The sequence below is a fragment of the Parasteatoda tepidariorum genome, chromosome 6 (assembly GCF_043381705.1).
Source record: "Parasteatoda tepidariorum isolate YZ-2023 chromosome 6, CAS_Ptep_4.0, whole genome shotgun sequence".
Lineage (NCBI taxonomy): Eukaryota > Metazoa > Arthropoda > Arachnida > Araneae > Theridiidae > Parasteatoda > Parasteatoda tepidariorum.
Genome location: NC_092209.1, coordinates 31,916,947 through 31,935,754, shown reverse-complemented (window position 1 = coordinate 31,935,754; position 18,808 = coordinate 31,916,947). Strand labels below are relative to the sequence as shown.

The 18,808-nt window shown below is 29.0% G+C and overlaps 1 protein-coding gene across 4 annotated transcripts in view; it reads right to left on the bottom strand.

Moving 5' to 3' along the window:
• The window catches only part of LOC107448634 (dermonecrotic toxin LcsSicTox-betaIC1), a 34,342-nt gene extending 24,345 nt beyond the window's left edge, over positions 1-9,997 (bottom strand). Inside the window, exon 1 of one of the 4 annotated variants that reach the window (XM_016063900.4) lies at positions 9,759-9,997. The gene's annotated coding sequence lies outside the window, so the exon portion shown is untranslated. Of the gene's footprint in view, positions 1-182; positions 321-6,562; positions 6,672-6,764; positions 6,787-9,758 lie in introns of those variants that run through there. The other 3 variants (XM_043045831.2, XM_071182192.1, XM_016063901.4) reach the window with 3 other exon arrangements.
• Between the last annotated feature and the right edge of the window lie 8,811 nt (positions 9,998-18,808).

The following is an 18,808-nucleotide window of genomic DNA, read 5'->3' as shown; positions in this document are numbered from 1 at the left end:
TTGTTTTAAACAAAATAATTAAAAACAATGATATTAAAACTATAAGCCTATTACATATTCTATATATTCGAATAATTCCTTTCGTGTATAGAAAGAATATTTTTATAAAAAAATAACTACTCATTATGTGAATGTGATTGCGTAAACTTAATAAGGAATTTCATAAAAAAAAAAGTACTCACATTATTAATGGGCAATTCCCAAACGATATTCTCAATATTCCCAAACGAGAAAGTTCCATGACTGATCTACTAAACTTGCTACTTAACTACGGCAGATTTGATGTGTAAGTGCTACAAAATTCTTTCCAAATGGAAACCGGTTTGATATATTTTGGTGGGATAGGTTGACAGAGAGTAAAAAAACAAAATACTAAATTGGGTATTTTTTACTATTTCCGCCAAAGAACACATATTGCTGACAAGAAAGTTTCGCTTTTTTTATAATGAGGAATACCAAATGAGATGCTAGAATAATCGCCAGTGATGAAATCAGTCATGTGTGACTGCTGCGTCTATCATTCGCATTCAATTTTTATACATAAATTTGAATGAATGTATGTATATAATTGAAATTTTTATTGTTTATAGAATTTTATTCTAGAGTATATTAATTAAATTTGACATTAAGTTTCAGTATTCAAATTAAATAAGTAATTTCAGACTATATTTTTGGTATGATATCATAATAAATCTGCCAAACATCGATGAACACTATCTTTTAAAACTATTGCAAAAATTGCATGAGTTTGAGTACATGAGAAGGTATATTTTTCTTAGAAAAAATTAATATATTTATTATTAAATAATTAATCGAAAAGTAATAAATAGCGTATTATGTATACCCATCAGATAGTGAAACAATTTATTCTGAGACTTCGCAGCTGAGAAAGTTATTGGCTTTCAAAATTAGAGTTGTTGTAGTTTATTTACGTCGCACTAAGAGCTGCACAATGGGCTATTGGCGACGGTCTGAGAAACATTCCTGAGGATGATCCGAAGACAAGCAATCACAATTTTGAAGTCCAGCACTTTGTGATAGAACAGTTTAACGAGGACCAACTCCGCACACCCTCGGTCCCTTCGTAAACTGATCCAAGTGGTCCCCCACCCGCACACTGACCGCAGTCAGTGCTGCTTGACTTCGGTATTCTACTCAGTACAGTGTCTTAACGATCAGTCCACAGCGGGACTTCAAAATTAGAGCTAACTCAAAGTGATATTTAATTAATGGTCCCAAAAATGAAACGAAAATACCATTATAAATTAGTTATATTTTCAAATTTTGTGCAATGCCGAGAATCATTGACCAATGTTTTGAGAAATAAAATAAAGTGAAAAGAAAGAGGTTTAAATGTATGGTTTGCTATATTATATTTAAGTAACAAGACAAATATATTTTCACCATATATTAACATTCGCTTATCAAAAGATGACGCTGCTAACTAAGAAAAACAATCTAACAATAAAATATTTTTAAAATAACCACCCTTTTCCGCAACAGCGTAGTGCAATGTCTTCGGACAAAATTAAACTAACACCCGTGCAAACATTTTGACTGCAATAATCTGACATGCAACAGAAAACATTATTTTGAAGTTTTTCCAGTCAGCACTTCCGGTCTTAATTATGTTTAAATCATTTTAAAATTTGTAAAGAACAGAATACTGGTGTACAGTGTGTGAAATAAAAAGAACGCCTTGAATAACTTTTGATCTAATTATCGGATCTTCTCGTTCTGGAACTCAATCTTAATGGTTCAAGGGGGTAACCTCAAATATGGTAATTAATTAGTGCATGGATATTTTTAGTTACGAAATCAGACACAAAAACGCATTTTCTCTGAATAAGAATATTTTTTTTTCCAACGGATTCGGATTTCTGAACCCCAAAATATAGGGTGTATTTTGCCATAGCTCGAGAACTTTTAAACGAAATGAAAAAACTTTGCACGCAATTATGATATTCATTTATCCAGAAATAATTCCATACAAAAAATAACTTATAGCAAATATTCATTATTCTTTATTATTTTATTTAATAATAGTGTCAAAAATTTTGAATTATGATGTAATAATAAAATAAAAAAATTTATTATTATAATACAATTATTACATCATTTTAAAGTACGTAATTTGACATGGCAAAATGCGAAATTAGCATGAAATCGGTTGAATAGTTCCTGAGAAATTGAATTTTAAATATACGACTTTTTCAAAATTTGATTTCTCAGGAACTATTAAACCGATTTCTCTCAAATTTTGAGTTTTGGCGAGTAAATTTACAAGTAAGTTTGGCAAGTAAAAAATTGCTTACAATTCAGCAATTTTTTGATTATTCTTAAATAAAGTAATGAATATTTACTAAATTTATTTTTTACATTTAATTATCTTTGGATAAACAAATTTTATAATTGTGTGCAAAAGTGTTTTCAATTCGCTTAAAAAGTTCTCCAGACATGGGAAAATAAGCAAAAAGTAAAATTAACATTAAAGGTCCAAAACTCTGGAACACTCTCCTGACCAAGCTACTGGGACCATATTTCCAAATTGCGGATACCCCCTACATTTTGGGGGTGAGAAATCCAAATCCTTTAAAAAAATATGTTTATTCAGAGACAAGTGCGTTTTTCAAGTACGTTCAAGCACGTGTTTATGTTAGATTTCTCAATTGAAATCTTATGCACTTCTAATTAATTAGCATAGTTGAGGTTACTCCCTCTAGCCATTAAGATTGTGACCTAGAAAGTGAAGATCAAATAATTAAATCAAAAGTTATTTTGGGGAAGTCCGTTTATTCCTTTGCGCACTGTACGTTTCCATATACAATTCCATTTTTATTTAATTGATTTATTAAATCTTAGTCATTTTTGGGACAGACATCCGGAAGTCAGACGACTCACAAAGAGTCATCAAGTGTTCTTTTAAAAAAACTTCCACGTAATTTTTTTTTCGTGACTTTATTTGGGATGACGATTCAAACAATAACAAAGTTATTGTTTAAAATAATCAGAAGTGTCTCTATCCGTTCGATGACAATGACAGTCCGATATTTCAGACATCACATTTTAAACACAAATTTCATCATCGTTCGACATTATTTTAATATTCGCAATAGATTTTTTTTTATGATTATTTTTTGTGTGACATTCCGTGCAAAAGGTTGAACATTATGCTATTAATGGTGTCTTTATACTTTAGAACAGGTGAATAAAAAGAAAAGTCATCGAGAAAAATTATTATCACGAACAAAATAGAAGGAAAACCACACAAATTCTTTGTACACAGCAACTACAGCAGCCACGCATAGAATTTTGCAGAATTTTCGTGACAGTAAAAATTTCAGTGACGCATACTTTTCAGGTAGTGTTTTTTCCTCGTTTTCTAATAACCATAAAAATGCTAATATTATTTTTTTAAGAGAACTACTTTGGATATTCGTAACAGTACCACTGCCGCTATATTATATTCTTAACTAAAACTAAAAAGTTAATCAGAAACAGAAGTAAAGATATTCTCAAATCTCCATCTTAAGCTCCATATATTTATATTTTTGTCAAAAATTAATTTACATTATATGGGAACCAAACACAGATCCACTGTCCTGACTGAACTATTCGAGCCATATTTTTCAGATTGCAGCTACTCTCCATATACTGATGGGGAAAAATTCAAATCTATAGAGGAAAAAATAATTTTATTTTTAAAAAAAATTTTGTTTTCTTATCTGTTTCTATTACTCGATTAATTGTTAGAGTTAATTATTTAGCATATTTGAAATCACCCTTTTGAACTAAAATGATCGCAATTTATTTCGTGAAAATCTGATCCTTACCAAAAAAGAAATGCTGGTTGATATTTTTGTTAGTTTGCGCACTGTATAAAATATTACGATGTATAGAATTCTATAAAAGTTGGATACATGATGTTTGAGAGCCTGTAAAATTAAATTAGGTAAAAGTAAAGTTTCTGGTTTTACTTTTTTTACATTGTCTATGCATTTATACATTAAATTCATCTTAATCTTCATTATTATTATATCTGCTTACAAAATTTTAATTTTTGAGGATAAAAATAATTAACAAGACATCAAAAATAGAACAAAATTATCTCCTCTAAATAATAAACGGTTAAAAACAAATACAAAAACCAAACTGAAAATATATAAATATATAACGGAATAATATCTAACAAAAATAATGGTGTTATAATAATAATACCACAATACGATGCACTAAGTACTTCCTCAGAAATAATGTGATATAGTTAGTAATTTGTCAGAAATAATGTGATATAGTTAGTATTTCGTAAAACTCACTCTCTGTCGGAATAATTATGACACCAACTGTGTGATATGCTATTTCAACAAGCGTCACTTTGCAATTCTAAAAATGGGGAAATCATCAATAAATTATATTTTCAGGTCAATAATTTTTTCCCCTGGTTAAAATAGTCATTTTTGAACATTGACCAGAACTAAAGCTTTGAATACTATTTCACTTGAAATGCATAGAAAAAATGTCAATAATTTTTTTCCCCTGGTTAAAATAGTCATTTTTGAACATTGACCAGAACTAAAGCTTTGAATACTATTTCACTTGAAATGCATAGAAAAAATGCCGACAAATTCACGATGAATAAAACAAAGATGAAGTTTATAGACACAACTACTTGCAGCATTTATTGCAACTATTGTTGGATAAGATAATATCTTCAAAAGCTCAACAAAAATCAACGTTCCCATATTGACAAAGCTGGTATATAATAATAATAATAATAATAATAATAATAATTATTATTATTATTATTATTATTATTATTATTATTATTTAAGATAAATAATATAATAATATAATATTTAAGATAAATTATATTAAGTATAAAATAATAATAATAATTAAATTAATAATAATAATAATAATTATTATTATTATTATTATTATTAAACCATCACGAAAAGTCACGATGAATAAAACAAAAATGAATTTTATTGACTCAACTACTTACAGCATTTATTTCGCAACAAAAATGCTGAATAAGATAGTATCTCCAGAAGCTCAACAAAAATCAACGTTCGCATGTTGACGAAGCTGGTATATTATTAATAATAATAATAATTATTAATAATAATAATAATTATTAATAATAATAATAATAATTATTAATAATAATAATAATTATTAATAATAATAATTATTATTAATAGTAATAATTAAATTTTGTTAATTCGATATCTTGCAAGTACAAGAACTAATTTTTCGATAATTATTAGATATTATCCATTAAAATTTATTAAAATTTTTTAGTTACATGAATAATAACCTATCACGTCAGCACCAGCTTATCGTTAAGCAAAATAGCGTGTTTAAATTGAGCTAAAGTTCTCCACGCATGTTAGAATGTTAATCTACATGAAGTTAACTAAATACAACACCGTCTCGCACTTCGAGTTTGTTGAAATATAATTCTTCATCGTCTGCGTATTTTATTTAATTTGTTTGTGTTCTCTATGACTACGTGCTTTGTTAAATAAGAAATATGTAGTGAAATAATTGAAATCTTTGTGAGAGAATCTTAGTATAAGAATAAAGAATGCGTCACTTAAGAGAGTTGATACTTGATGGGCTTGACTTACTCGAAATAGAATGGAAAGATCAGTTGCTATCGTAAACAAATACCCCGTTTCAACTACCAATCAGGATCGAGATACATACTCTATCTCACTCATATTGCACACCCAATCTGAGATTAAAGCACTTACTTTAAATAAATGTTTCAGAATTATAAAGTTATAGTTGAAGTAGTTAATTTACGTCGCACTAGAGCCGCACAATGGGCTATTGGCGACGGTCTGGGAAACATCCCTGAGGATGATCCGAAGATATGCCATCACAATTTTGATCCTCTGCAGAGGGGGTGGCACGCCCGCATCGGTAGCCCCGACGACCTGCACGCGAAGTCGAGCACTTTACGGTAGAACAGTTTAACGAGAACCAATACCGCCCACCCTCGGTCCCTACGCAGAGTAATCCAAGTGGTTACGCTCCCGCACACTGACCACAGCCAGTGATGCTTGACTTCGGTAATCTGCTGGGAACCGTGTCTTAACGATCAGTCCACTGCGGGACTCAGAATTATAAAGAATTTAACCTTGCGTATACAACTACAAACAACTTAAGTTTTGCATCACTTTATAATAAATACAAATACATTTATACTGGCAAACAAAAGTAACAGTTTTTCTGATTCATATTTGATACATGAACCGTTTTAGTCAAGTGTAATAAAGTAGTGTTTTACGATTATTATAAAATTCAAAACACTTACTTAAAATAAATGCCCCAAAATTATGAAGAATTTAAACAACACAAGCAACAACAATAGAATAAACAACTTTTTTGCGTCACTTAATAATAAGCGTAAGTACAAATACGTTTGAAATACGTTTGAGCTAGCAAATTAAAACAATAGTTTTTATGATTCACATGCGACTCGTGAACTGTTTTTGTCACACGTTAAAAAAAATCGTTTTTTGCGTTAAATTACAAAATTTTTAACACTTACTTTTAAGGTATTATCCGAAATAATTATGCACATAGACAAAACAACTACACAACAAGAAACAACATTAGTTTTGTGTCACTAGACAATAATAAGAGCAAGAACAAATACGTCAGTGCTGGAAAATGCAAACAATAATTTTTCTGATTCATGTTTGGTGCGCGAATAAATTTAGTTAAAAGTTAATAAAACTTTGCTTACCAACCTTGTAAAACTCATTCACAATAATATCCACTTAGAACAATGCCCTTCTTCAAAAATACTCTAATATCTCGTTTGGATTATAAAATACCATCCGTTCCTCTTTATCTTTCTTCGAAAAGATTAAAGTAAAAAGGTCTTTTATTTTCTCAAGGCTGCGTTATGGACAAAATCAACTTCAATTTAACAAAAAGACTATAAATCATCCCATGCACTTACATTAAAGATGATTCGTTTAAAGAAATAATTTCTTTCCACGACTTACTTTAGATACCAATTCATGGAACACGTAACAATACCTTCACTTGCACGTATATTAAAAAAAAGTTATGTGTCACTACAACACTTACGTCACTACGACACTTTACTAAAATGATAAGCACTAAAATGATCAGCGGAATGTTTAGTACTCTGAAAAGTTTAGTCAAAAACATGAAAGATATTTCTAAATTCAATTCCAAACGTACTTATTTTCTAAATTAATACACATTGCACTAAAATGATCAGCGGAATGTTTAGTACTCTGAAAAGTTTAGTCAAAAACATGAAAGATATTTCCAAATTCAATTACAAACGTACATATTTTCTAAATTAATACACATTGCACTAAAATGATCAGCGGAATGTTTAGTACTCTGAAAAATTTAGTCAAAAACATGAAAGATATTTCTAAATTCAATTCCAAACGTACATATTTTCTAAATTAATACACATTGCACTAAAATGATCAGCGGAATGTTTAGTACTCTGAAAAGTTTAGTCAAAAACGTAAAAGATATTTCCAAATTCAATTTCAAACGTACATATTAATACACATTGTTAGAAATTTTTTTGGATAAAATGGTTAAATAACAATTTATTTAATTGTTATTTTACCATATTTAAACGAAGCAGTCAAATAACCGTAAACAAGATGGTAAACCATAAACAACTGTGACAAAAACAGTTTATCAATTGTTTTTACCTAATACGGTTAAACAACCAGAATTTTATCGCAAGGCCCACCAAACGAAGGTACTTAGTTCCTTGCAGCTGGGAACATATTGTAGCTGAGTGGGTAAATCTGTCAATTTCACGTTGACACTGCAATATTTTCTCCATTCCCTTCAACACATGAAGAGTTTCAAGCGTCCTGCACTCCCTAATTTGTGACCTTGGATTATTAGAATACGATATTCTCCTTTACGCATGGCTGAACTATTAAGCTACTTAACACAAAATGGTCTAGTATTTCCTTATTTTTTACGGTAAGTGAGACAACCAGATAAACTTATTAAACTACAATTCATGGTTCATTTGATAAAACAGTCCACCAAAACCTAATTCCAATGCCTATTACTTAACGAAATACTTAGCTCCAATGTCCAGTTAAGTTTTTTTTTAAACCATGCTAGTTGTAAATGGTCAAAAAAATTATAGTTTTGTATTCGTGGTTATTAACCATACTAGTTGTAAACGGTTTCAAAAGCGTAAAGGTAAAAAAGGTTCTTTACCATATGGTTAACTTTATGGTTAATTAGATGGACAGACTGTTGTCGGTTATTTTACCATAATTTCAAATTAAAAATTCTAACTGTGTGAAAGGGGAACTACCAATTCTTGTAGGGGTTCATGCCTGAAGAATCGCCACCACATTTAACCAGCTAAAACTATGTCTAATCTATTCTAGCTAGTAAAAACTCGAAGCTACGGAGTATATCAAAATAAAATATAATATTTGATCAAACTTTAATAATCCTTGCCCTATATATTATCTACGATTCTCGTTCGCTTTTTTTCTTTTATAATGCTTAAATCCCATTGCCTATAGATAATGGTGAATATTGTAGATACTACTCGCTTAAGCCTTTAACTGGCTAAAATTAATTAGATTCAGCTTTAGCTGGAGAAAAAAAAAAAGAAAACATCAGAGATTCATAGAACTTTAATCGGTTTTTGATTGATAAACTCCATCTTAGAACAGTTATGATTAGTTTTAACTTTCATTTATGCTTCATTATTACATCTTCGTGTGTCAAATCTTGCTGGTTTTAAAAGTAAAAATTCCCAGCTTCAGATGTAATTTACAGAGCTTTACAAACAATTACAGAACTATAAATATGTTAAAAGCGTATTAAATCATCAACGTCAACGATAGATAATCGATTGCAAAAAATGTAGCTATACTTTTAAGCAAAACTCTTTTTCATCAAGTGTTTGTTCTAACAAACACCACACATATAGATTCGCATAAATTTCTATTTTATATTAGCGAGAATTATAGTGAAATGAAAACGTGACTTCTGTGTTATATGCAATCTTTGAAAAATAGTTCAACTATAATCATAATATTGATATTTTGAATCCCAATATGGATAAAATTTGCTGCAATCATAAAGTGTTAAATTGAACCGTATTTCTTTTTCGTGACATCAAATTTAAGTAATTGTAAGATAATAGGGCTCAACTCATCACTATGTTAAGATTGCAGCAAATTTGAACGGTACTAGAACGGTACTTTGAATGGAATCCCTATTTTTCTGTTAATTAAACACAATTCATTGTTTAGAACCACAATTGAGAAACTGAATTGTTTACTTTTTTGTCCTCTTAAACTAACAATTAGTGAAATCAGTAATTATAAAATAAACTTCTTACTACTACATTTTTATGCTCCAAAATTTTCAGCTACATTTTTAAATGTTCATGAAATTGTTATGTGTTCTCTTTTATTTTTTACTTTTTTGGATTTTTAAACTAACAAATGATGAAACCAGTATGACAAAAATAAAGTCCTAGCTCCGTAGCTACCTTTCAAGCGAATAAAATAGCTTTTTATTCACCTTGTTTTTCACTTTTTACTGTTCCCAAATTAATTTTTAAAATCTATAACTAAAAGTTCTTATAATTTATAATGTTAGTGGTAAAACAATTAATCCCAAATTTTTGTTTAAATTTTCCTGCAGAAAAACGTAGTATTTAATTCGTGGTGAGCGAAGATTCAGATTAAAAGACTTACCTTGCAGTTTCACCTTGGTTATTATTCTATGATCTTGCAACTGTTCTATAAAAGTAGTTTAATAGTCCGTTAATTGAACGAAACTGCCCATTGGTTTTGTATAGCTATTGCCACCCAGTAAAGGAAAAAGAACAAAGAAGATGGCAAATAAAAGGTTGAACAGAAAGTTCTATTGTTCCGGCTATGAAGAGGAAGCCGACAAAATTTATCTTTTGTTACCAGGTGAATTCTAAATGCAATACCTGCCACAGGCACTTCATCTCTTAGTTATTATTATGGCACTTTTCAACGAAATGAAAACGGATATTTTATATCCGCCATTCGGGAAATTTCCTTTTGAATTTATGAGAGTAAAAATGTAAACAACAAACTATTTTACATCCAATTCTTATTGCCCTTTGTACTCTATTATGAAACATTGAATAAGTAAAATGTTAGAAACTGAATTATAATCATATACATACGATATAATCAATTACATAGATATATATCATAATTCCTATTGTGACACATTGTGTTTTGTAAGTCGATTGAAATAAGTATTTTCTAAAAATATGATGAGATGTTTATAAATTTCTTATTCAAGCAGATAACTCGGACAAAATGATAAAAGTCACATTTTTTACCACTTTAATGGAAAGAATAAAATTATTTAAAGCATTGCAGATAAAAAAGAAAGGAAGAAAGAAAAAAAGAAATGAATAATATTTTTAGTGAGAATAATATGTTATTTTTTGTCACTATTATGAGGAAAAAAAAGTGTTCGTAACAATTATTTATAGATATTAACAATTATTCTTAGTTATAGGTTATGTTTTGCTTATCTTAAGCCAGAGCTCTCTCTGCTGATTATGAAAATAAAACTTAATAATTATGAAACTTCAAAATGTTAATATAAAGAAAAGCTCTTGTTTTGCAAAAATGGAAAGCACATGTGATCCAATTTTTTTAATATTTGAAAAGTTACTCGAATTCTGCATTCATAAAACTATGCAAAAAATTTTAACTGGTCATTTATTTTTGCATTTTTATCTAGGTGGAAAAGAATTTTAAAAATTATTTAACCAATTTCAATACACGGTGAAGGATAAGCAAACATTAGGACAAAAAAAAAACATTTAATTAAATATATAAACAGAATAGAAATAGAAAATCATATTTCGATTCCTAAAATCGGAAGGCTTGGCGTGATTGAGTCTTATGGAAAGAATGGACTATACCATAAGTTTGAAAAAAATCTTAAATTGGAAATCAATAAACTCAAGACAAGGGGGCAAACCCAAAAAGAGATGGTTAAATGATTTAATAAAAGATCTTATCATAGTGAAAATTTCACTCAGAAAATTCAAGGATAAAAATAAAAAGATATAGAGATAAAAATAGAAATGGAAATCTATTGTTCAGCAAGCCCAGTGCGAGTTATAGAACACAACTGGCAATCGGCTATATTGGCAATGTGATATTAAAAAAAAAAAGTTCAATATCTTTTAAATACTTAAAATATTTTAAAAATTTAATTTCTTTACAGAAGGTTACATTAATAATTTAAAAATAAAATCTGTTATTCGAGTTAAAGGTACTCAAACTGTAGCTCTCTCTTCTTTCTTTAAATCTTTAAATCGCCTTTAGAGAACGTTCTACTGCAAAAGAAACTTTTCGTGGCAAATTCTGCTACCCATTCATTGGTAATTTATTGAAATTAAAATTTCAGAGAAAATGGAGTTCATGTAAACCATGCAGTTTCTAATGCTTAAAAAAAAATTTCGAAATACAAGTAAATTATGTCAGGATTACTTCCCCAATACATAGCCCAATGAGTAAACCTGACATAACTTATTTGCATTTTGATATTTCGTAGAAAAAGTTTAACATTTGAAACTTTTTGGTTTACTCTAGGTCAGCGGTTCCCAATTTTTTTTACTGGCCCTAAATATCGGTGGAACTTTATAAAAAAAAGTTTATTAAGGTAATAGTGAGCGTTATAACCTACCAAAGACTGTATTAAAAATATTTAATTAGAGGAATGAAGATTTTTTATCCTTTTATCATTAATAATTCTAAATTAGGTTTTATATCTGTCAGTTAAATTTGTAGTCCTTGTGCTCCATCTAGTCTTATTATGAGTTTGTTTTTAGTGAATATATATGAGCTAAAAACGAATAGAATAACTCAATTATTGTTTATTTCAAAATGAAAATATCATATTTCTTCATTAAAGAATTTAATTATTTCACTTTGGATTGAAAAACTTGATAGGAAAAACTAATGCAATATTTTATAAATGCTTGTTCGTTTTACAGTTTGTTCAATATACTGTCATTAGAAATATTATATTTTCTTTTAAAAAATTCCCATTTCTATTTCATTGGAAGTAATTTCTTTAAGGCAACAGTAAGATGAAAGAAATTATGAATTATAGGTCGTATCTAAATATAATCAGAGGTTTCTGAACTCACCACTGGTTATAAAAAGTGCTAACTCACGGAACTCTTTTCCCTCTTCTACGGAAACCTTGGGTTCTGCAGAACACCATTTAGGAATCGCTGTTCTATGCTATATCCTTAACTCACTTTTTCTATGCTTTTAAGGGACTTCTTATCAATTCCTTCTTTTTTCTATACTTTGAACTCACTTGCCGTGAAAGCACCCGCGATGGAACTCTTAATAAGACTCACATTTTTGAATTTTTCAATATACCTGTAAAGCATCTTTTGAAGAACTCTTATCTTTGCTTAGCACATACCGCTTAGAAATAACGCTCCTTTTCTCAACAAATTTGGACTCAGCTTCTAACTCGGTTCCAATTCTCGACTTTTCAGAAACTGCCGAAAATTCTTTATACCAGACAGAGATTCTTAGATGCTGTTCCTTCATACTGAGCTTGTATCTATACCTACCTATCCTCTTCGCGCTGGCTGGCATATCAGGCCTCTAGTCTCTTTTTTCAGTCACCCCTGTTCTGAGCCAGTCCTCTTGCCTCCTTAGTTATGCTTTGCATAGATCTTGGTGCATGCATCTTTGCCAAATAAGTCTCGGCCTTCCTCTTTTATTTTTTTCATCGGGTGCCCAAGCAATTGCTGTGTTAACACGATTATCCCGTTTTAAGCGAATATTAGGTATAGTCAAGCTCCATCTTCTCTTCCAAATTTTCTTATGAATGGCCCCCACAAAACTCGCATGTTGGAACCTCCGCAAAACTGAAATAGAAAAAAATCAATGATCTATCGTGACCGAATGATATAAAACGTATAAAATTGTTATTTAATTTAATTAATGCTAAGTCATTAATTTTTTTATGTCTAGCCAAGAGTCTGTTGTTACAACAAAATCCTTGAAAATATGCCAAATAGAACAAGTTAAATGGACTAAAAAGCCATTATTGCTCCTTTAAGATTTGATTGAGTAATTAAACTTGGTAGTTGAGTAAACTGTTTTTTTTATATATTTATTTATTTATTAATATTTTTCAATTATTGCCTTCTAACTCTTCGATGTTTCCTCTAGCAATCAAACAGGCTTTGTCCCGGTTACTGAAATTGTAATTCGTTAAAGTTTGATAGAGTTTTGTCTTTTCACTGTTCTAATATTAATCAGAGACCCTGAAAGCTCATGTTTTTTTTTTTGTATTTCCTTTTTGACAAGCAATTTGAAACTCTATATTAAGGCCTATTATTTCTATCAATTTCTAGAAGAGGACATAGCGCATGGAAATTGTTTTACGACTTTGAAACATTAGACATTTCTATGAAAAATAAATAGATTTTGTGTCAAACAGGAGATATTAAAAACTTATTTACTTTTTTATTCCGCTCTTCTCGTTTTCGTTTTTGTGCAAAACATAACAATTGGTAGTATGTGAATTGATGTATGACCATTTTCGAAGCACGGAAAGTCGTTTAAATCTTGTATTTTATAATTATTGAATGACGCATAAAAAAATATATAGAATACAGTAAGTTTGAAGGCCAGATTTTTCCTTGTTTAATTGTGTGATTCTATGAACACCAAGTTCGAAAACAGGTATTTCATAACAATGAGTTTAAAGTATATTTGTATTACTCATTTCAAAAAACATCGTTTTCATATCTTTAACAAAGAAGGTTCTGTTTTTCTTTGTAAGTTTGAAAAATTCAGCAGAAATCAAGCGCATCAATAAAAATCTCCCATTTCAAAAGACATAATATTATTGCAAACTTATCAACATTTTTTTTTAGAATTAATTTATAATTAAAATAATATATATCTTTTTTTGCATGGCATATAGATTTAATAATAATTCTAAAATATTTGGAAAAACATATTTCATATAAATTCGCAACAATTCATTATTTATGATGCGAATCTTTCCATTGTTCACATTTTTCCCCTGAACGTTTTAAAAATTTTCTCTCAAATTATTGGCCACACAAATTATAAAAATACTATAATTCTTATAATATTTATTTTATTATAAATATTAAAAAATAAATAGAATCAATGGAGAAGAACAAATGAAAGGATATGCAAAAGAGTGTTTTCTCTGACAACACTCTTTTACCGCAAACCCTTGATAAAAAAGCCGAAATGGAATTATATTGAAGCTTACTTTGAACTTTTAACGAGTCATTTAGGTAAAAGCTGGTTTTACCGGCAAAACCTAGGATTTACCACACTTCGAATTCTTACCGAAATATGCATATCCTTTTCTAATTATAACTCAAAAAAAAAAAATATGGCATTGCATTTTCTGAGAAATAGATAAATCTTCAGATATCAGTATTCTCTTACACTGAAAAAAAATGTTTCATTAATTTGCTGTCAAATTTAATACGAATCTTAATCCTAATTTAATATATCATGATTTCAAATCCCGTGGTTTTGTTTTGCTCACTGTTCTGTCTGACACGATTCTGACGTTTATAATTTTTTACCGTTCGTGGTTAAATAAAAGTAAGTCTAGTACACATGATATATTTATTACCTATACAATATCATAACAGTAATAAAAAGCAATAGAATATGCAATTAATATCCGGCATTACCTATCTAATGAAAGTTGTTAGCTCTTCCTTTTTTTTTTCGAGAAATATGGTATAAATTAACAATATGCAGCTGCGTACTAAGCTACAAATTGCACTTGTTTAGATTAATTTTTGTTTAAACCATCGTGACATTTTGTAATTATAAACATAGTGGTATTTTCAATTAATTGCCCAGTGTCTAGAGCTTGCAGAGGTAGGTGGATGCTCAGGATTTCCTAGATTAAGTGCCCCTGAAAAAAAAGAAGAGTATGCAATGCAGAAAAAAGATCAATTTAATTTTTTTCTAAAAAAAATAAATACTTAAAATTCATACATTAAATTAATAGTAATAGTATCCTCAGATAAAAATTTGATATTTCTAACAAAATATTTTTTATTTTTTTTTCATATTTAATTTTTTTAAAAATATTTTGCATGAGATGCTTGAAATTTAATTTCATAATAAAAATTGTAATAGATTTAAGTTAGAGTGTCTTTTGTTCCAGATTGGATGCCCCTTTGGTTGGATATTTGGGCCCGGATACCTCTATGCGCACCACTGTTCCATTTCAGAGACATTATAAAGTCACAAAAATCTTACAAAAATAGTAATATTAATAATTATGTTAATTTTTACTTAATTATTATTAAGCAATCTTTTCTATTAAATATCAGTAATAGCGAGTATAAGCTGATAATATAGACTTCTTTTCTTTTCAAGTCTTGAAAAAAGTTTTTCTCGATGCCTAACAAAAGTTTGCTTTTTTTTTAAATTGTTCCTTTTAATTATTCAGAAATTTGTTTATGTGCATTCAGAAAATACTTTAGTTCTTAATAATTTTTTTGAAACTTCGCAAAATTTCCATCTTAGATTTTTTTTGTTTCTCGAAATTTAATTGTACAGATACCTAGTTTTAAAAATTATTTTAGAATTAATGTTATTTTCAATATGAATAGAATATACAAAATTGTTTAGAACAATGAGCGGCTAATATTTCCTTAATTTTATATACATACATTGAATTTTATTACATGCCATGCAATCAAATTTCTAAAAATGTGACCTCGATTTTTCTTGTATTTCTTCTCTTTCAAAACAAAAGAAACTAAGTTTTCCATAAACTTAGGCTATTTAAAAAACTAATATTTTTTCAATTACATGTAAAAAAATATTCATTGCAATAAACAATTATTGATAATTTTTTTTAATATAAATTAATTTCTTATTATAAGCTGTGTGATCAAATATCTGAAAATGTTACCGAGATTTCCCTCGTGTTTGACATTAAGGAAGACGAAACATAATAACAGATAATGTAGCCTTTTGTTTTCAAATCCTAGTGTTTTTTTCTTCTTTTTTCTAATTAATGCCTAGATTAAAAGTTTGAGTTTGATTTTATTCACACTCAGCAAATAATTTAGTAATTATATTTGTGATATTACTATCCTTTTTCAGATTTCAGAAAATTTTAGATTTTAATAGTTTTTTTTTTTTTGGACAATTTGCATAGCTTTTTTTAATATTAAAATTAACTCAAAAACTATTTTAGAACTGATTTTATTTTCAATATGCATAAAAGTAGAAAAAAAAACGTTTACTAACTATTATTATATTAATTATCTTTTTAATTCAAGATAAATTATTGTTATTATTAATACATTTTGCCGTGTAATCGAATTTCTGGAAAAGTTGCCTTTATTTTTCTTGTATTTTTTATTCGAAACAAACAAGTCGACAAATTCATTGACCGAGCTCGAGTTCATCTCGGTCACGGTTAAAATGTTTTTTTGAGGTCAAGTGTGGGAGATTCGCTCGAATATTATGCATATATATCACTTCATTCGAATTCTACTCGAAATTGGTTTCTCCTTCTCATTCAATATGATCTCAGAAGCCAATTTTTTTAGGGATATTGATCTATCTGTATTATCTGTCTTCGTTATCTTGTTTCACCTATAAGGTGCCTATGTTAAAGAAAAGGTCAATTCATTATGCTCTATAAAGTTCTTTTTTTCTTTTTCTTTTCTTTTTTTGAACAAAATAGTATGACGAAATATTTTTTTTTTAATTTTGACGAAATTCGTTTCCTTGAAAAAGGGATAGCTATTTCGTCACTTTGACGAAATTTTTTGCTCGGGATATATATCAGGAAACAGTTTTGTCAAAAACGAGAAAAGTTTCTTAATATTTGAATATTCATTTTTTACAGTGCATCATTTTTGTAAATATTTTTAACTTATAAGATAAGCACCCTGAGAAAGTATTACTATTTAATACCTAATATATGATACAATACCCTTGTAGGATATATAATTTTAAAAAATATAAAAATTTAAGAAATTTTTTTTACACTCTTCAAATTAATCTTTATATCTAATCTTATTTTTTTTTCTTCAAAATATCTAGTTACATTTGTATGAATGTTTAATGAATTAAGTATAGACTGCAATTGCTTGAATGGTGTGGTTAAATTTATATAATTTTCAAAGAGAACTGCCTATCAACACAATTTTGTGTATTAATTTTGGATTGCGATCTGAAAGGGATCCTTTTTTTTCATGATTCTTATTAACAATGTTATTTTTGTCTTCTGAAAATAATGTTCTGCAAATTATTTCTAACAGAGAATCTAATTAAGATGGATCAAATGTATCTAAATATATTTTGTCAAATGTGGGTCAAACGGACTAAATATGTCTAAATCAAATATATCTAAATGCATTTAAAAATTTCATATGCATTTTTATTGCATGTGGAATAGGGGAGAAAGATTTTTTCGAATTTCGGGGGATGTCCCCATAAACCTTGAGGGGAAAGGGCACTCCTGATACAGACTATAGGTTTATGAACTTTCTACTTACTAGCATACTGCGGTGACCAAATCACACGTACACTTCGATAACACAAACTCACCTCTTCGTGGCTCCACATTGTCCTTCACCTGAGTTTAACTCTTCGTGCCTTTAGGTTGGTACTATGTCAATATGAAGTCGAAAGCAGTATTGCTCTGGCTCTTCAATATAAGCATTTCAGTGCAAGAGAGCGAATCGTCGGCTTGTTGATCCACCTGCACAAACTCTCCGCTTCGCTCAGATCAACAGAAAATCTATAAAAGAAAGGTTCGTTTTGATAGTTTATATTTCTAATTATCAGTGTAATTTTTAATTATCGGAGTAATTAACCTAGTTGTTGTAGTGCTCAATAACGCTTTTATACCATTAAAGAAGGTTCAAATTCGTATCATGTGTTTTTTATGAGATAAAAGGAAAAAACTTTAAAAGTTTCGTTTCAATATTTTGAAATTATAGGGATAATTTATTCACTAATTAGCCTGATTGACAGAAATGCTAAATAAAACATTGTAACTAAGAAGTCTCAAATTTTGGCCGAAACAGAACAGACCTATATAAACGCGTATAACTTCTATAAACGCTTATGGCTTCGAAACTATTCGTCTGATCGTCTCGTCTCTCATTCAATTAAGTATGAAAAATCACATTGTTACAAAACCTTACTTGTCTGTCTAGAAGAAATTCAGTTCTCTCCCCCCCCCCCTCTCCAAATTACTCTCAAAAAAAGGGGAAGAGTACATAATAAAGTAAAGAAGTTTCCAGGAATCATTAATCTAAACCACTAGTTACATGTTTATTTTTAACTTTTTCAGCCAATTGAAATAATGATATTCGCCACCTTTTGTAATCTACGCTTTTCATTTTAGTTAATAATTGTCTTTTGAATTTGGACAGAAGTATTCGATAACAGATTGTGGCAGTAACTACCACTACACTACGTTTATTAAACATCAATTTACTAGTATATAAGACATGCTAACTCCATTCAATCTCGAGGTACTTTTTGATAGATAAAGGTTGGCATTGTCGATAACGCTATCACCACATTGTTGACCTGCGTTGTTGTTATCACCACTAATTTGTGAGTTGACTTCCTGTTTGAACTTATTACAACTCTCATGACAAACGCTCAAAATTCGGTGAACTTAATACAGCTCTCACCAAAAGTGCTCAAAATCCGGTGAACTTAACACAGCT